The sequence below is a fragment of the Blennius ocellaris genome (assembly GCF_963422515.1).
Source record: "Blennius ocellaris genome assembly, chromosome: 2".
NCBI lineage: Eukaryota > Metazoa > Chordata > Actinopteri > Blenniiformes > Blenniidae > Blennius > Blennius ocellaris.
The window spans coordinates 3,493,022-3,514,243 of record NC_137651.1 but is presented as its reverse complement, the minus strand read 5'-3'; the positions used below and the strand labels follow the sequence as shown (position 1 = coordinate 3,514,243).

Below are 21,222 nucleotides of genomic sequence, written 5' to 3'. Positions count from 1 at the left end.
TCTACGGCCATGAAATCAAACTGAATCTTGTCCTGAATATAGTTTTAATCATAAAAAAGTAACTTATTCTGCAGACAACTAATGAGTGTTTGAAGTTACTGAATGAATCCAGAAAGCTTATGAATGATCTCCTGTTATTGCAGCCGTCGCTGTGAAATATTTCCCATAACACATGAATCCAGAGGATGTGTGTGTGTGTGTGTGTGTGTGTGTGTGTGTGTGTGTGTGTGTGTGTGTGTGCGTGTGCGTGTGCGTGCGCGCGCGCGCGCGCGTGCGTGCGTGAGAGAGACTCATAAAAATCCACAGTGATCACAGTGTTTCGACAGTTCGTCACAGACTTCTTTCCCTTTCATCTGGCTCTTGGAAGGATTTATACCATTAAGTATTTATTTTCCACGGCTCGCTTTATCAGAAATTGTCCCGTTCGCAGGGACGTGACACCATCAGACCTCCACTAACTCACACCAACCTCCGATTCTGCTCTGGTTCAGTCGCTTTGAACCCTTTAGAGTCGCTCAGTTCTCGTCTTGGCTGAGAGATCTTTCTTTCTTTCTTTCTTTCATTTTTCTCCCAGTATTATCAGGCAAAGTGTCACATCCTCACCAGCTGGAGTGATGGGATAATGATTCACTCGCTGTCACACACTCACCTTCCTACTCACTTGTATCTGCGCTTCAACAATTTGTTAGTGTATCTAATTAGCCTGTTGGGTAATTATGATCTTGTAATTGAGCAACTGCAAACACTTTGTTTTTCTTTTGTGTTGTTAATCATCAGCACCCTGATTAACAAAAAGAAATGGCCATGTTTGTGAAGCAAAGCCAAAGACGTGTGTCACGGTGTAGCTTTGAGAGAATTACTTGTCAATTGTAAACTTGTAGGTTGCAAAGCAGAGAAAACACAGAAGGGATTCTTATCCTGACCTTAAAGGTGATCATTCGGACAGTTGTTAGTCAATACTATATATTTTTGAGGTTTTATCAACTGAAATGTTCATGAAATTACCCAAAAGTCATGAAAGGTTGGAGCTAAAACTGAAACACACAATAACGCCAAACTCGTTTTGTTTCCATGATCATGATCCAGAGGAAATTACGTCATTCCTATAATTCTGTTTCAAAAATGTCCCATTCAGACGACAAAGTTTTGATGCTGCAATGTTGTGATTTGCTTGTCTGTCCCCGGTGATTGTTGCACAAAACATCAAAGACAAAACAAACTGTTAATATTGAATACATCAGTGATTAGAATGGTTTTAAATCTCATTTTGTGAATAAATCTGAACAAGTAATCAACTACATTTTTATTATAATAACCTGGATTCTAAACAATAAAATGTTGACTGGCTAATGACTTGCTGCCAAATCGTGTTGAAAGTTGGTTGAACCTGTTCAAACTACAGATTTGAAACAACTCTTTTTCTCTGCCGTACAGGAATTTGTACTGGAACCTTCTGTTCTTGTTATTTTTGTTTTATTAAACTCAATATTTTTCCTGTCTGTACTTACTATCTTGCTAATTTCTCTGAAGAAATGCAAGGATGCCGAGTTTTGCAGAACCTCCAGGGCAATCTGAAAAAGAGCAAAGATATGAGTAAATTACAGTTTCACTCAATGTGGTTTCTTTTTAAGCTTTGGTGGGCTTTTTTATTTGAAAATAGAAATAAATTGTCACTGGTTGTTTGTTATTTGATGTGATAAATGCAACATAAACTATCATTTCAGTTCGATAACCCTTAATTTTCAAAGTTCATGGTGCAAATCTTTTATTGGACTGGAGCAACAACCAAAGATGAAAAAGCCTTTTTAACAGAATTGTTTTGAGAGTTGGAGGTTTAAAGTTAAGTGTTATTTTGAAATTTAAATGACTGTTTGACTCTGAGGAGGATCTTTTCTTGGTGAATTTCCTGCTGAAGGTGTGCAGAAAACCAGCTTTCGAAACTCCTCTGCACTTTAATTACAGGTCAGTGTTCCTTCTTGTATTGTCCTAATTAATCCCCGAGCTGAGGATTGTGACTCATCAATGAGATGGTGATTTATGCCAAGTGAACAAAGTGCAAGGAGCGGTACGCCAGCTTCCAACAGCAAGGACAGAAATGCAAATCACGCGAGCGCCATCATGACTTACAGACTCCGAGGAGAGGACCAGTGACTGATTCCTTATCCTGCAGCAGAAAGAGCCATTGCTGTTTGATTCCAGTTTATTGCCACTGGAGTTAATTTAATCCAGTAGACAATAAAGAAACTCTATGAACTTATACACTCAGACAGGCTTAATTGTCATTCAATCACAATCAAACACGGTTTACTTGGTCTTAGTGTGGGCAAGTGTAAAAATCCTTTAGTCAAATAAAGATAGAGATCACATAAAAGGAAATAGGATTGCCAAGAATGGATTAAATGCAGATTCTGCTTGAATAAAATATGAAACATTGATCATTTTGATAACAAAAAAGATTAGAATAAAACCTTGAGTCTTCACAGTTATCCAAAGTTTCCCTGCTTCGTCTGCACAGGAGGTCCATGTTGGATCTTGGAGTTTTGTTATTTGTCCAAATGAGATTGTTCTTCGTCATGCTTCCCAGTGACGGCCATGATGGACTGTGATGTCCGTCTTGCTTCAGTGATGTATAGTTGGGATTAAAAGCAGCACGATTGCTCAGTCTCGTTGTCGTATACAATTCATCATCAGCACATTAGAAAATGTGTTGTGACCTTCAGACAGATATGAGTTAAATAAGGATTAAAAACACATTGATTCCATCTTCTGCTGCTGTGTGAATATAACGTTCGTCACTTTAACAAAGCTTTCATAATTAATTGAGGTTGGGGTTGAACGCAATCTAATGAAGAAGACATTTTACTTGCTGAAAAATGAGCTGAGAAAAACAGCCATTGACATTTCTTTGACATTTTCTGATGGCGGTGTAATTTGTTTATGGAGCTCCTCCCGGAGTTCACTCCTCCAAGTCGTAACCCACTAATGATTAGCGACACAAGACTACACACACACACACACACACACACACACACACACACACACACACACACACACACACACACACACACACACACACACACACACACGCACTAACAGCAGAATCACTTACCCCCCCAGCCTCTGCAGGCTCTGTGGCCGACTTCACTTCAATTCATTTGTGGGGAAAATTTGCCATAAAAAGCTATAAAATCATCACAGAAATCAGCGTTTGAACCGAATCATCCATCTGTGTTAGCTGAAATCTCTTTAGTGAGTAATCAAATAAATATACGTCCTTACCCGTCTTCTCAGGAATCAGTACAAACCTCGTTCAGGGGATTACAAAGCTCTGCCGGGCCAGTCCCACTCTTCGCTGCCATCCGTCAGCCTTGCCTCATTCAGTTCAGTTCAATTCAGTTTTATTTATGCAGTTCCAATTTTATGGCACTTTTTACTTGGCTTTTTACTTGAAAAACTCAACGATCACATATAAACAAGCAAAAGTGACAATATAAAGGAGAAACGTCAAGCAGAACCAGACTCGTGTGGCAACTTTCTTCTGTACTGAAGACAAAGAAAAGCACAAGATAGTCAATTGGATGGATGGATGGATGGTGTGTGGTCCACTTTTACCAGTGTGTTTCTGATAGGTATAAAACGATTGTGTGGTTTTATTATTTTTTTTGTTCTTTTTTATTTATTTATTTATAATTTTTCTTATAATTTTTTTTATTTCGAAAGACAGGAGCCGAAAGAATATCATCATCACAACGAGGCTGAGCGTCGTCTTAGATAAAGCTCATGAAGATACAGATGTCTTCGAACACAACAGACATCTGATTTATCCGGAACAGGTTTTCCACTTCTCGACACAGTGACCACAGCCTCAGACTGATGAATCCCTCGTAATATGAGCGAGGATTTACAGACAGAGAAACATATGGAGTCAAACTGGATTGTGGTGCAGACCAATGCGCCGGCTGTTAAATGATTGCCGTACCCGTCATACTTGTCAGCAGTGGAAGTGACAGCCAGGAGAAATGTTTCTTCTACCTCTCTGACAGACCAGCATGAGTGAGTCTATTTTAGAGCTGTTTGCACTATAATCATCCTGTGTGCTGCTCGCCCACCTGCAGCAATGAGCACAAATGTCCTCATGCAGCTACACTTCTCCACCATTAAGATTTGGCTTCCTGGTTTGATTTGTGCTAACACGGTAGAATGAGGTTTAACACTGGGTCCTGTTAATTACATTTTTTTTTTTTGGTGTGTGTTTGCTGTTTTTTGTTTGTCTATTAACTGATCATGAACTCAGTATAACATTCAACATCACATCAACTATACAACAATATTGACATGCTGATGCAACATCTTCATGGAAATCGCACGCAGCAAATACTATTAATCCGTAATATTCAGGATTAAATGTTTTCTTTCTGGAACATTTACAGGCTACAATCTCTTGTAAATGTTATACAAAGACAGATGTGTAACACCTGTTGCATATCTTTTTGTTTTCTATTTCTTTTATGAAGTATGTATGCTTCGGTTCACAGACTGTTGACATTTCTTACCTTGCCTTCAGGTCTTTTCTTCATGCCGATGCTGACATGCCAAAGCTAATGAAATATCAACATTACAGTCATGTGTGTTTATGTCACAGTTTAAACCTGTGACTTTAAAGATATTCATCCTGGGGTTCTCACACCTTTTTTTTCTTTACTCAATCCCTAAAAGACTAAACCGTCGAAATGTCACAAGACCTCCTCTGTTCACCTTTTTCTACTTAAAGAATGAGTAACTACCACATGACAGAACGTGCTTCATGAAAGCACATCAGTCACCATCTCAGACACGTAAAGGTTAGATTCTGTCTTTTCTTTGTGTGAGTTAACCTGTCGTTCTCACAAGCTTCATTCACATTAATAATCTAAAATTGTACCTACGGCCCTGTGTAATACACTATTAAAACGTATTGAAGCTGTGATTAAAGTTCATGGATTTAGACATTTGTGCATCTTTGTAACATTTTTTAGGACACTCAGTGTTTGTTTTCTTCGTCGTATCATCCATTTTAAATCTCATCCATTAATCTCCTTTTTGTCTGTCCTTTGTTCCGGGGCGCACTTTTGAATTCAAAATGACTTTAGAACAACTCATCCATCATGAATAATACATGAGGTGCAGGGGTTTTTGGCGATGAGTGAGAGGAGAGGTTAATATTTGTTTGAGTCTCTGAAACTGAGGGGGAAGATGAGGCGATGTCATGTCCTTCTCGACCGTTTCTGTGCTGAGGTGCCCTCACACCTCAGATCCCTGAACTCAGTCCTCAATCTTCAGTCCTGAGACTTCAGTCCTCAGGCCGGCACACACTGTGATCTTAACAGTCTTATAAACTCACGGCTAACCACACTGTACAACATAACTGTCATAATCTTTGAGTCATGACATGAAGTTTGCTGTGTGCGGATTGCACAAGAGAAACAAGCTGAATCGCAGCCTATGATGTATGTGAGTCGACATGATTACACAAGAATAGAGTGTGACGAGCATGTGCCTTCCTTTCACTAAAAACAAATGAGTGAAACATGAACGGAGCCTCGCCCTTGTGTGATGTGTTTCGGGAGAATTCCCCAAAAGTCTTTGTTTACATCCCACATACTATTTGTGACGTGCTTTACCGTCTTAGCTGCAAATATCTGTTTGGGTTCAGGTCAAATAGATGTCGTCCTTGAACCGGTTGCACAGTGTGACGTAGGACCAAAGAGTTCTCTTGCGATTGTTATCTTTCGTCTGGTTTTGACCTCGGACTGCTTGACCAAGATTCTGCCTGCGTTTTTCTAGAAACACCTTTGAACCGAGCATCTTGTCTGCTGTGCCTTTTGAGTTCCACTCGTCCTGACAAACACCACCCCACTCCTGTCATTAAAACTACACATCACTAGTCCATTCATTTTGATAGTTTATTTCAGTGATTTGTTACGATTTTAACTTGTTTTAATTCTTCTATTTCAAAGTATTAGTATTTCATCTCTGAGTTTAATTATTTAATAAATTTTTTTAATCTTTGTTGATTACGCGTGTAAAGCAATTTGTGCTACATTATGTTACAGCATAACAATAGTAATGAAACCACTATTACACATAAGGACATAACGACTGTCACCACATTTACATGTACATGTAAGTATGAATACTTAGTACTCTTGCTGTTACTAAAACCATTACTACTAATAATAGCTATTCTACTACTATTGAACATTTTAATACTATTACTAATGCTTATACTGATGATCCTACTACAACTGAAATATTAATCTATAGATCACTTTTCAAAAACAATGTTTAAATGAAATTAATGTTGATCACTCTCACATTTTGTTTTAATGCATCGAAGGGAAAACACGTACATTTTGTGATGTTTGTGTGTTCCATTACTGTGAGTCCTGATAGACTTGATATCATTGTGCTTTTACATTATAGCGTATTTGTTAATCTTACTTTTTCTTCACAACATTTATCACACAGACATTTACTTCAACATTTAGTGCTAAAAGTGTCCATCTGAGACTTTTTTTTTAGTCTTGATGCTGCATTTGAACCACTGTTGATTAAATATACTGCATTGTTTAATATTCTTATTCACAGGGATAAATCATTCCCTGTTTTTTCTTGCTCATACATTTTAACATCGGATCCAGCGGTAGATTAATGTTTGCTTTCAGCACATTAATCAAAGCTGTATGTAACGTAGAGCTGCTTAGAAATAACCAGCTTTGGCCGATAAACTTATCAAATAAACAAAAATCAGTTGCCAGACCTCGTTTGTGAATAACGGCACCTGACTCAATCTGATGTTGTGTTTTATAATAGAAAGCTGGTGTAATTTAACCATTAATTATCAGTTGTGTGTAAATAACTTGTGGAAAAACACTGAAACAGACACTGCACGACTTCACGAAATTCTGAGAATATAATCAAATGCACGTCGTTTCAGCTTTGCACTTCCAATAACATCAACTGTAATGTATTTTAACACTTGCCAGAGCCTCTCTTACAGTGAGTGCACCCGTTGAAAATGCTTGACAAGTTATAGAGAGCCTACTAATTATATTGAAAAGCGGTAAATTTACCAAAATTACCCAAATCTTGCTATTTCTACCTCAAGACTCTAAATTACCTGAGGGAATTGCTCCACTGGAGCATCGCACAACAACATTGATATTAACCTGATCAGACGTTGAGCTGCTGCTGCCGTTGAGCAGTGTTAATCTCAAACACGCCGGTTCGGTATCATTTAAAAACTGTGATCCCGCTCCATCTGAAAAGATGAGGCAGCTCATCATGACAGTGACCTCACGAGACGTTTTAGGGCCGGAAATATCAAATATGATTCTGAACCAATTTTATTACATATAAATGACTTTTCATTTTACCAAATTAAAAGGTGTAAAAGTTTGGTATAATGTTGAAATATCTCTCAGGGTTGAAATGTTCCATTTCTAAGTTTTGCCTCCGCAGGGATAATTCTTCTCTTAATGTTTTCTAACAAGATTAAACTGCTTGAATAACTTGTTTCTCTTTCAGACGAAGACAGATGGCCGAGTTTAGATTTACGTTAGATATTTTTAACGATGCTTTTGATTAAATATGTCTCATTATGTTGGTTTCCCCACCTCATTGGCTGCAGTAGTGCAATGCCAGGTTTCCCAAAGTGCCAGCCCGTATCGATGATATTTAAATGAAGGTGAGGAAGTGCTGACGGTCAGGAGTCCAGACCGGCGAGCCAGAGCTTCTCTAACAAGCAGCTGTTGGGCGTTTGATGGATTTCAGTCCATCGCACAGGCTGTAAACACTCTCCGAGGACGCTCACGTCCAAACTGGGAAAGCTTAGAAAGGAGAGAAATCACATTCCTTCGCCTGGCGCCCGTGCACACACACGTGCACATGAGAGAAAAAAAAAAAAATCTTAATCACCCATCTTGAAGCGCTCTGATCTACTTTCTCTGAGCCATCCCACTAATGTGCTCCTCCCCAGATTCCAGTGAGGTGAATTATGGAGGATTATCAAAGTGAAAATGAGTCCATTTGTCTCAATCGCGCCCGGCCTCACCGTGCCATCATTGCCAGGAAGGAACATCATTCTGATGTGGGGCCAGAGGCGCCGCCTCGGAGGGCTTCGCTCCCGCTGTGAGACTGAGCGGCTCTCAGGATGACCTCCGCGGAAGTTTCTCCGACGTAACTTTAGTCTTGACAAACACAGTCGTTCCTTTAAAGAATGAGGTTCTCCTTGTTGATGAAGGTCACAGAGATTTAAAGTTTTATTCAATCATGTTAAGCATTTCTGAGAGTTTCACATCTGCTGAGGAAGTTTCCGTTAGTGTAAAAGAAATATTTATTTAGAGAAGTGAAAATACCAAAAACCACATTTTTCGCATTTTGTTATATTTGAAAATAACTACTTCAAGAAAATCAGTTGTTAAATTTATGCTGCAATTTGTCCAGTAGGCAGGGTTTAGGGGTATTTAACGGCCTCATGGATCTATCACGCACTGTCAGAGCAGCGTAATTGTATTTAGATTTCTTTTGACATTTTTTGTTATTGTATAAATCTGGATATCTAGACTATTTTATACTTACAATAATTATGCATCTCTCTGCACTTTATCCGGACCCCGACTGTTGTGTTGTCTGAGAGGGAAGGAGTAGAAAACCTTCACACACTGGCGTAGCAACCATTTGTCATTTCTTTTGTTCAGAAAATTCATTACAAGTACACCTTGAACAAATACTATTTGACATCGCACTTCTGGAATAGTTTTGTGAACAATTTTTTTTAACGGTCTTTTTTGTATGGTAGTGGTGGGAAAACATATGTATAGGCGACAGAGGTGGGATTTTTCTTTCTGTACAGTGATCAGTGGAGGTCATTTGTTGTAAATGTAAATGTGTGTGTTCTCCTGTACGTTGGATCCGTCCAGGACAATTAGACCCCACAAATTTGTGACCAAAATCAAAGAGATAAATACAGCTTGCGTATTCCAATCAGCATATGTGGTGATTTAGTGAGCAGCTCATACAGCGATGATTGAAAAGATGGACTTGTTTGTGATTTTAAAGTTGATTTGACTTTTTTTCTGGGCTTGCTTACTCAATGTTGCAGCTCTATGTTTGACAAAGGCTGCATCTTGTTGCACCAACAAGATCGAATCAGACAGGAAGTTCCTTCATGGTATGGTAAATCCAGTAATTACGAGTTAAATAAAACAACTTGTATTGACAACAGATTGAATTTCACTGGTAATGTGGACTGGGAATGTTAATGCCTGTTATAGGATATAGGATGGGACGTAGGAGGTCGGATGTTTGGCCGAACTGGTTTTGAAATGGCATCAAAATGCATTTCAAACAAATGAAAGTCAAGTTTGAGGCTCATGTGTATCATACTAGTCAGAATATAAGACAATACCACCTTTACAAAATTATTATTTAAGTTCAGACCTATTTTGTGGAAGAAAAATTTTATAATTTTTCTTTAACTCTAACTAACTTTTCTTTTCCTCTATAGGGCAAGTAACCCATATATGGTAACTTTTAGCTGTTTCTTCTGTTAAATCGATATAAATCTGTTGAGCACAGCAATAGAATTACCTTTTAAAGGGAAAGGAGATTGGGGTATTGGTTTGATGAGTGACACTTCCACAGATGTAATAAGAACTCAGTCCAGCCCCCCACACCCCGCGTTGCTGCTGATTGAAAGGTGTAGCTGCAGGAGTCCCATTCAGGTGTATTATTAGTTTTTCCGGCTGAATTAAATGCAGGATATAAGGAGCGCACATTAAAAAGCTCATTGAGAATAAAGCCTTAACCATTTCAGCTGCTATGTGAAAGCGTCATGTGGGTATAAATACATCCAAACTGTTGTGGAAAGTGCGGCGCAGTTGAAAGTCACTGTACTAATGAGTCCTGTGTGTTCGGTGAGGCTGATAACTCTCCTTCTCTGTGCGCTGAGGAAACATGAACGCCGCTGTTTGAAGCTTTGAGGCCTGCGGAGAGGCGGTGGCAGTAGCGGACGCCCTCAGGCCTCCTGTGAAGTGAGAGCTTTGACTCTCCGACTTTGACTCGAACTACCGCCTGCTCTCTGCACCGTGTAAAAGCTTTGCTGCATGATATACAAGAGCTCATTTTCATGAACCAACCCCTCCTCCTTATGTTCCATGTAGCTTTAATTACATGTGAGTCAGCTCAGATACCTTGGTGATTCATTTCATTACAGCTCTTTCTCATCCAGACTGTGGCTCTGAGAAGTGTCAGAAACACATTACTGCTTTTTCTGCACAGTCGCTCAGCTCGAAACGCACACAAGCATTTATGTTGTTGAGTGTGGGGAATTTTAATGGCGTGTCTGCCAATCAAAGCCAAGGCCTCTGACTAAATTACACTGATATGTTGCATTTGACATATGACGGGACCTTCTGCATTTGTATATGCAAAGCAATCACAGTGTGGGATCCTGTTTTTCAGCTTAATGCATTAAAAAAATTGTCACATTCTCGTTTCTCATTGTTCATCATTTTTAAGTTGTTGAGTGTGCCGCACTTTTATTCCCCAAGCAATACTTCAAAGTCCTGTCAAGTCTGCAAGATGGCAAGGATGAAGAATGAATATGGATGTCAGGACTTCAAAAGATTGAGGCTTTATGCCCATCAATCACATTTATCTCATTTGTTAGTATCTCCTGAGAAGGTTCCTCAAAAAAAGATGAATTTAGATTCTCCTTTGCTTTTAAGGGCAGGTTAAGACCCTGGTGTGAATATTAAAACAGAGCACCTCATGTGTCATTTCTGTGGAGATTATTTAAATTTCAAACATGCAAACAAGCAGGTGGGGAGACAGAACGTTAGTTGAAAGGGCAAAGTTCAAGGTGTTTACTGTAAATCTCTTCCCTTCAGCATCTTTGAATGTTTCGGGGTAGAAAAGCATAAAGGTGAATATGATTTTCCCCTGGTGTTATTCACAGATTTGGTTTGAATTATTGGTGCTTTCATACTGGTTACTGTGAGTCAAATTATAAATGAGCAGCTGCTTCCACACAGACTTTTAATGTCCAGGCAAAAACAGCTCTGACAGAGTGGAGCGTCGTGTTTCCTTGACGACTCGATGTGGTGGCATGGACAGTGTCACGGTCCCGAAGAAAATGTTCTGCTTTCATGCAAATGCAGAGCAATTCATAGTTATTGAGGCTCTTCTCCATGAAGCGTTTACTGAACATGACACTAATTACTCTAATATGTTGTGGATAGCTGTGCATCCACAGTGTCATCTACTTCGGACGACAGGAGACTTTGGACCCGAAAGTTTATTTTGCTTTCACATCGGCACATGACTCAATGAGATTGACCGAAATACAGCTGACGTGAGAGCACCCTAAAACAAACTTTATGAAGAGCTGCTCTCAGTTGAATTCCACACATGGTCGTGTGAGCAGCTGTGTTGTGTGTGTGAGGATGTTTTTAGGAGGCCACATGAGAATCTTCCATTACTCTGAGGGCGGAGCCACAGGTTGACGTCAAGTCCACTCAATAGTACATCTCCAAATGAAAATCTGTCATCTTGAGAAGCTATAATGTACCGTACTGTTCAGGATATATGAGGCAGAGGGGATTGTAGGAAGATATGACACCATCTGATGTTTTCCTGAACTCCTGCTTCTGATTTCCTCTTTTTGAGGCCACGTTTACACATTTAAAAAAAAAATTATGTTTCCCCTTCTACCTTTAAAAGTTTACACGGACTCGCATATACACCAGGTTCAGAGCTGCTGTGAGCATCAGAATCTGGGGGAAAATCATGACATCACAAATTGTGACATAAATATCCACCTGCCCCCCTTTAGATGCAACTGGAGACAGACTTTGTCCAGATCTCCACTGTGGCTGGAGTTTTCAAGAATCATCTTTTGTGGCATGTCGTATCTTCACTTATGTTTAAATGCACAGAGAAATATTAGTTTTATCAAATTCAGGGGTCCATGTAACATTGGCCTGAGCCTGGCTGGTTGCCTGCCCCTCCCATCTCATTTAGGGATTGGCTTCACCTGCTTGGAACCTTTAAAGGATTCATGAATCCAAGATGGTGCTGCCTTTCAGGAACCAACCTTTGTGTGGTTGTGTGTATGTTAACCTGGTAGAGTTTGGGACTGTTTCAGAACGTGTCCGACTGTAGGGACGCTTACAGCTGAGTAGCGTCATCTCATAAGGACACATTGCTGATATTTTTAGGGGTTATTTCTCAAGAGCACCCCTTATTGGCTGAGACAAGTTGTCTCCCCAGCACAGTCGGTTTTCAGGTGCATAAATACTCACCACCAGTACGCACAAGGATTCAGTTGGCTAGTTTTGAGTCAGGCGGTTTGGAGGGGCCACTCTGTAATCAATCAATCACCCCGTGATTGATTATGTGTGACTTAAACTGCGTGTGACTTAAACTGCCTTATCTTTTTCTTTGGATGTGCTGGTTTAGTAGTTGGTGTGGCTGTGTTAACCGTAGAGACTGAGTATAGTAGTACAGACCATCCGGGTACTTTAGCTCAGTTTACAAAAGTTGATTTGGCTATTCATCTGGGCTGGTCAGAAATTGAAAGGTTTGGCTTTTTATTACCTGCGAGCCACAATCATCCAAATTCCAAGAAATGAAGGCGTGAAATATTAATTCTATGTGTAATGCATCTAGATAATGATTTTTGTTTCATTTTCTGAAATGAGTGACAAAAAGATATTGAACTTTTTCATGATATTCTATTTTTTTGAGCCGTAACTTGTACTCACCAGGTTGTGAGGCATGTTCCAGGGAAATATCATATCAGAGAACGGAGCCCTCCAGGGTGTGTCATGGATGTAAAAACAAGGGACACTGGGAAGGGGAATGTCCAATCAGTAAATCTGGCCAGAAATCGGCTGATTACAGTTTGTTTGTCAAGCCAGGTGGCTGAGTCTCCTCTGCATTAAGCATCAGTGTGGCGCTTCCCCTTGAGCCTGCTCCGTCTGACGACAGTGATGAGGCACATGAACCTTTTGTCTCGGATGGTTTTGTGTCCTTTGATGGAATAAGCTAGATTCCTGTTAAGACTTTGTGTGACACGTGCTGCTAAGAGTTTGATCATGGAGAGCATTTTGCATTTTTCAATCTGCACTACTGGGGGAAAAAAGGTTTTTGTACTTATTGTTGGTTTCCGTTGATGGTTCCTTCGCATCATTTTCATCTCTTCTCCGATCTTTTAGTTAAAAAGGTTGACATGGCAGTCTTTTCTCGGCTACAGATGCAAGGCATAGACATTATTCTGATCTGGCTGGAGTTAGGGTTTGGACAGCTTGTCCACCACGGGACCAAGAGGAGTGAGCTAAATGGTACCCCAAGGTTGTTTTTTTTCTCCCCGCGTTCAAGAAGTAGGGCCAAGTGAGAGCATTCTGAACAGTTTCAGCCCTCTCAGAAGTCAGTTCCTCAGGTTGAAGACAGTTCTGAGTCAAAAGGGCAGTTAAAATAGTTTTCTATCGCCTGCTTGGGGCCTTTAAAGCTGAATCCAAGATGACTGTTCTCTCTCCCTCCTGAAAGGCTGGTGCCTTTCAGGCACCTACTCTGGTTTAGTTCGTGGTTTATTACATCGAGTTTAGCTTTGTTCCTCTTTTGTTGGGTATTCTTAAGAGATTAATGCTTTGTTTAAAAGCTGTCCTGTGTCGACTTCTCGTCTTTGTCGTGCTCTCCAAGGAGGTGGGCATGATGGTGATCATGGGAAAATGGCTTTGCGGGTGAATTCTCACTACATGCTACTGTCGCTGCATGGCCGTATTCTGAACTTTATGAGTATAGAACATGCGTCATTGTTGTATTACTAATGATAGCATAACATCAAAACAATCATTCTCATACTGACTCTTCCTTCAGTGTTCGCTAAGATATTCTTCATCCTTCTGCAACACTTCCATAGATCAAGCTGGTATACATGACGGACTTAATAGATTGAACCCAATGCGTTATCATTTCAAGCTGCCCCGAGGTTTTAATTAAACGGTGTGCTGAATATCTTCAGGTTTTGGTCCAGTCACTATCAAATACTTCCTGTACATCTTTCTACATCATGAATTCAGTTCCCCAATTTTCCCCTCTTCCTCTTCACCTGGCTGTCTCTAACTTTACTCCGCTTGTTCTCCTATCTTCTGTGCCCACCTGATTTTTTCATTATTCAGTGAAGGCAACAGATTGAACGAGGCAGAGCATATAGATTTGCCCAATGCTGCTAATGAGGGCAGCGACCCAGAGGCAGCGCCTTCACCCGGCGACAACCCTGGATTTAATGGGAGTTATTTCTCCTTCATTAATCATAGTAACCGTAATTGGCTATTGATAGTTTTGCTTGCTTGAGGGCTATTCCTCTTCAATCCCTGTTTTCTTCAGAGTGCCTTTGAGTTAGGTCAAGCAAAATCAGCCACTCGCTTTGTGTCACTGTAAATGAGAAGTGAAATCAGGTGAAAGGATCTTTTGTGTATGTTCCATTTTGTGCTGAGCTTCAAATATATTTCCCTCAAGACTTCACTGACCGTTAAATACCTGATGTGAACATTTGCCTGAGCCTCTTCAGTCACAGAAGTGACAAAAACACTTGAGCTGAAATCGTCATAACTCTTTTGTTGTTGATCAAGCCACAGACCTCCACACAGAGTTCTTTTCTTTTCTTCATTATTTGAGTTATTTTGGTCGGTGGCCCGCATGGTCTGTGTCTCTGTCATTTCCAACACTCCGGTGATTGGCTCCAGATATGAGCCCCCGCCTGTTGTGGCCCTCATGGCGCACGTTATGTTTTCTTTTTTTCACAATTAATCTTCCAGCCTTTGACGGCTCAGTGACGCAGTGGTAATGGAGACATAAATTTCTCCTGAAGCCTCTGGGCCGTTCGAGGGGAACGAATTGGCTGCTTAAAGGTAAAGATCGATAAAGATGCTGAGCATTCATTTCAGCCAGAAGCAGCGCGTGCGCATGTCAGATGTGGCTATTTAACCGAGGAGGGCATCATGGAGGTTCTAACCTCAGGCAATTTACAGCTTATATGGATATTTATAGCCATGCGAGTGTTTTGAATCATTCAAATTAGAGAAGGGACAGATTCAACAGATGATAACATGCTTGAATCTGTTTTCAAAAGTGATTTGTCTTAAAATGAATATTGTTTGATACGCCTTAGACCTCGTGAAACAATGTGTGATATTTGGTTTCACATATTCAACTCCCAGTTTTTATTTATATATATATATATATATATATATATATATATATATATATATATATATATATATATATATATATATCCCTCTTCTGTTCAAGGTAATGTGAGAGACACTGGTGCCTTTGCTGGTACCAACCAGGAAGACAGTTTTTTGTGCGTCATTATTTGGGGGTGAAGCATCAAACTTTCCCAGATGCAGAAGTAGAAAACATGCATCTTTATTAGATGCAGAAAAAGGAAAGACCGTCACGTGCAGGGTGAGAGAAAAAGAGATTGTTGATCAACAGGCAAGGTATTGGGACAACCAGACTTAGACTTAGACTTTCTTTATTGTCATTGCACAGTGCATCACACAGTGAGGAACTGGCAATGAAATGTCGTTGCTTAGTGACCGGTAAAAAAGGCATTAAAAAAAACACGTATTTAGATATATTTTAAAAAGTAGTGCAAACAGTCAAACATTTAAAATAAGGTGCATATAACCAGCTGTCTATCAGTTGCACGTTTGATCCCCATCTCCCCAGATGATTTGTGGAAAAGTCCTTAAGCAAGACATTGACCCCCCCAAATAGATTGAGCCTCTTCAATGGCAGCTGGCAGTGTATTTCGTTGCTATACGCCATAAATGAAGTCAGTTTACTAAAATCATACTCCAGAAATAAAGGTTTATGTAGAATGATTTGCTAGAGCTCATCAATGACCATTTAACTTTCTGACACACAAGAACAACCGTCAAACTATTTCCATTGGATATTTGAGATGAAAAGAAGTCTCGCTGGAAGCTGCAATAATAATGTTGAAGATCCGGTATATTCTTCAGCATTAACACGTGCAGTCGTGCGAATACAATGCAGCCGATTCAGTTACTGTTTTGTGAATAATGCGAGAGCCTGTATGAACAGCTTTCTAGATAATTAACATTTATGACAGAAAAGATCACAAACTGCAGAAACCTGGTGCAGATAAGCTGTGGATCACAGACTGTTGGATGGATCCTTACATTACCATTTCTCTCTCTTGTCATGCTTCTATTAATGATTACAGGCCAATGTGCTAAGTTTATTACTCATTGAGAAGTGGGAATATGAACATTCCACACATCTGAATGCTGTCATAATCAGAAATTCCCAGTTCAGTGGTACATTTCAGAGCGGGCCATAGAATGAATTTGTGCATCTATGTACAAACTAAAATGAGCTCTAGGTGACTGACAGCACTGTCGTCTCATTCAGAGCCACTTCAGTGGGCAAGTAGTCCAAAAATGCATTGTTGTTGAATTGTTCGATGTGAAAAAATCCACCGCACTCCCAACACAGTTTGCACAAGTTGTAAAACAGCAGATTTTTTGTGATTAAAAGTGAAATTACCAAACAGCTGCAGTTTTGTTTGGGAATTTAAAAAAATTAACTGACATGTAGATGGAAAATCAATTTTCTTTTTGATTTAAAGTGTTTTCATGTTGATTCCGTGGAGCCGTGATACTTTTGTTTCTTTTGTTTCTTCCGAACAACAAACTTCTGAAGTGTGCACTTAAGTTAAGTTTCAGTCAAGACCAGCAGTAACAAAATACCCCCCCCCCCCCCCCCCCACGCGCACACATTATGTCCTACAGAAAATACAAAATCCGAATCCAATGTAAGGCCACTACTACGCATCAATACTTAATCACACCAACATGACAGCTGATCAACAACCACAACACATCAAGATCTGTCATGCATACGCGTTTGTCTGTCTGTGTGCACGATTGTATGGGAAAAGCCACTTTACATTCAAAAACAGCACCAAATGCCAACAGCAGCGCCAATCTAATCCAGAGAAATAAAAATTTTTTTTAAAAACTATCACTGACCATCACTTGTAGATTAAATCCATCCTGCTGTAAAATGCTGCACAAAGCCTTTGTTGGTCTGAGTTTAGCTCATCCATTTCTGCTGTCGGTCTTCTTCTACTTGATTCCAGACACATATTTCAGAATCATGTTTTAATTTTAAAAAAACAAAACAAAAACAAAAACAAAGAAGCATTTTTTTTGACAAGGCTAGCAGCGCTAGCCCTGCTGCCCCTGACTGCACACCACTGAATAATGGTTTCAGAGGCATTGCCAAGTGTCTTAATTCACTATAAGTGTTGAGTTCTTTTGTGGTGCGATTTGCAAACATTGAAAAAAAGAGATCTTTGTCTGAAACTAACTTTTAGGCTTTGTCTAACTTTGGCTGCAAGGCTTGTATGGAATCCTTCTCTTGAGTTTACAGTTTTCAATGTGCCGTCTAAAATCAGATCCACTGAATATACAGTACTATGCTCTGGATTTACTGTCATGTTGTGAAAAAATTTTTTTCTATAAGACAAACCCTATTTATATAGATGGTGATTTTTGCAAAAATTTGTATTGGATATAATTCTCATTTAATCCAATAACCTTGATGAGCTTGTCATCAGTTGGAGAACCCTTCATGTGTAATAATAATTCTATCAAAAAACAAAACATTTCCAAGTTCTTTGTAGTAAATTAAGATAAACATATGCATATAATTGGATTTTTCCCTTCGTGCAGGGCTTTATCTGGAGCTCTATAATTTGGCTGCACTGCAAACGGCTGAACTCAGCAGATGGGTGGATGCTGGCTCTTGGCACTGTGTGTGTGTGTGTGTGTGTGTGTGTGTGTGTGTGTGTGTGTGTGTGTGTGTGTGTGTGTGTGTGTGTGTGTGTGTGCGTGCGTGCGTGCGTGCGTGCGTGCGTGCGTGCGTGCGTGCGTGCGTGCGTGCGTGCGTGTGCGTGTAGCTCAACACGCCTCAATTACAAGTGTATGAACAGAGCTGTCTTCTCCAGAGGGCGACTCCCTTTCCTTATCTGCGGCGCTGGAAATAAAGTCTGTTAGGTCGATGAGGAAGAATTGAGAAAGTCAGAGACAGCGTGAGGAAATAAGCCTCAATGCATCGTCTTCCAATGAGCTTGATTATGTTCGTAGTAAATAGAGTATAATTGGATTTCCCTGAAACACAGGTGAAGACATTCTTAATTTATCTCATTGAAGTATTTTACCATGGGCTCTATTATTACTGTTATGTATTGACTCGATATAGTAAACACAGATAAATAAATGTCTGAAAAAAAAACATGCAGCCAAATGTAGAGTTGCAGTACCTGTCAATGCAACTGTTTCGCCACTGTTGGTACTTTACAGTTCAGTTTATTTTCTCACATGAAAAACTGAAATCCGCAACTTAAAAGGCTAAATCAATAACATCAGAGTTGATTGAGCTTGTCCAACTATAGTCAATTACTATGGTCATGAAGAATTGCAACAAAAAAAAGAAATGTTTACATAAAAGAATGAAGTGTTGAGTTCTGTGGACAGACTTCTCGTAGTTGTAACAAACAAAATGGCTCTAAAAAGGAGCAACAAGCTTAGAAACATGTGTAATAACCAAAACTGGTGACAAATATCAGAAATAATAGAATCAACTCGGAAATTCTGGAGGAAATTTTATTCGGTGGAAGAAAAATAATAATAAAATTAAACACCGTCCAAAGAATAGTAATATTTGCACCTCGCCTCTTAAACAGGCAGGCAATTATTGTATTATTGGCTGGTTATTATTAAAGTTGTATTACATGTATATAATAATCCATTTAAGTTATATACACTGTACAGCACTCAGTTATGGTTGTCTTTAATCAGAATATTATTCAATTACTTTGATATGTAAGTTTATCATCAATTGGCCACAAAGCTTTTAACACATTTTTTTTCCAAAATATTTCAATTCATTCTACACTTGAAACAACATTTTAATAAGTGAACTACAACTATATGTGCATTTAACTCCAATAGACAACATCAGATTTAGAATTTGATTTAGATTCTGAATCAGAAACATCAAACACATCAAACGTCAAACAGCGTGACACAGCAGGAGCTTTTAAGTATCATTACATTATCAGCAACAGTAACAGTTAGATTTTGTTTAATGGCCAATAATGTAATGCCGAGAGTAACTTATCATTATTGGAAAACTATTTGGATGTTACTGAGTCAAAAAGGCCATAATGGCATTGGCTTTACTTCATGATTGGTTGTTTGATGAGGATAAAGTGTTTGAGTCATTTGTGGACTGAAGTGAATGTTTGTAAGGCAGCTGACACACTTTCACTGATACACAATCAACAAACTGGATCAAACCATGAGGAGCCAAGAAAAGGGGGCTGTAGTATATAATTGACACCATTTTGTGTTTCTGATTGGAACAATTGTTTGTACTTTTGTCAAAAAGTGATGCCTCTTAGGTCCTACAGTGGATCATGTGATCTGGATGTTTGACATTTTTTGGGGGCGGTTTATTCAATATTGCTTTGCAAACCTCTTGGCAACCTCTGCCTCTGATTTAATCTTAGTACATTAATCATGTAGTTTCAGTGACTGATGTATTTGAACCGACTATTCTCTATTGTTGTAAACATGTTTTTGTACTGTTGGAGGACGTCCATTGGAAGACACACACACACACACACACACACACACACACACACACACACACACACACACACGGAAAACATGCAAACTCTGCACAAAAAGTTTAGTTTTGTCAGAAAATTCTGATTCTTATCATCAAAATAAATCAAAATACCTCTTTTGAGATTTATGTTGTGCACCAAAATAACATTATGTCTATTATTTTTCATTCGATTGATGATTTCTCACAGAATGTGGGCTGTACCAACTAACTTTACCTTTAAATAACTTTGCCATCAAGGTAATAAAAGTACTACATAAATTACAACCATCATTGAAAGAGAGATGCTTAATGTGTTTTCTCAATAAATCGATATGGTCCTTGTCTGTCTATCATTCCTCCTTTTGATAAGTAAACTGCACAAAAACTACAGATATTAACTTTATTTCCAAGAAATGCAGTCATAGTTATGTATTTTTATATTACTGACAGCAGTTGTTGCTTTTTCTTTTAGTTTTCTTTGAATCTCAATCTTTATTTAGCAGGCTTTTACACATCCAATCATGTTCACCAAAATTGTCTCTTCCATTTGTCCCATGAAAACTGACCACACTGAGACATTAACCCAATAGTGTATGATACTTCTTTAACAATGGAATGACCTATGCATACTGTAATAACTAAGATATGATCCTAGTTGTATAACAATATTGGCTCAAATATTTTCTTACACTAATGACAAGTCATTACAGTTTAAATAACCCAGATTATGACTTATGGCTATTATGGCTCTCAGGCTGTGCAATATGAGAAAGAAACAAACATAATAGATGTGATCAGTGATTTTTCTAGGTAAGACGAGTCACATATTTACAGAGCTTTTAACCGACCACCATGTTTGTTAGAACATGCCTCAGGTTCAGTAAAAATCCCGACTCTTTGTTGGATGTCGGCAATTAAGTCCCAGAACAATGTAATATGAATGAGATTTCAGATGTATAATATGTCCTAGAGACGGACTCTTCCACTCCTTGATGTCACTGAAGCTTATTCGTTGTTCAATGCAGACAAATGAATAAATCAGTGAAGTGAGATTGAATTTAAAACATGTGTCTCTGCGACTTACATCACTCTGCCTGGGATTCAGTCCATTTCGATACAAAGCTCCATCCGAGCTTCGACCGCAGCAGCTCTTAACAGCATGTGACATTTCCAACTTTTCCAAAAGCTCTTTTTAAAAAGCCTCTCAACCTGAGACTGAACTTCAGCGAACAATGTGTGACAAAGACAACCGGTGGTGTCCTGCGTGGGGCTCTGCATACAACTGTAGGTCACACGGCGCCGGTCTTTTCTGTCGGAGTCACTTCAGGTCCAGGTGCGTCGTTCTTTCCTCGCGCTCGTTTTTACTGCAGCTCACTCTCTATAAAGGTCACTCCATGCTCGTATGTGAATGTAGGCTGGGAAAGTCTTTGGATTTCGGAAAGTGAAAATAAAATGGCTTTTTTCTTT

At 39.3% G+C, this 21,222-nt stretch overlaps 1 protein-coding gene across 1 annotated transcript in view; it reads left to right on the top strand.

Moving 5' to 3' along the window:
- The window catches only part of LOC308143430 (calcium-binding protein 8-like), a gene marked incomplete at both ends in the record, with an annotated part of 86,175 nt that overhangs the window by 49,948 nt on the left and 15,005 nt on the right, over nucleotides 1–21,222 (top strand). The window lies entirely within an intron of this gene.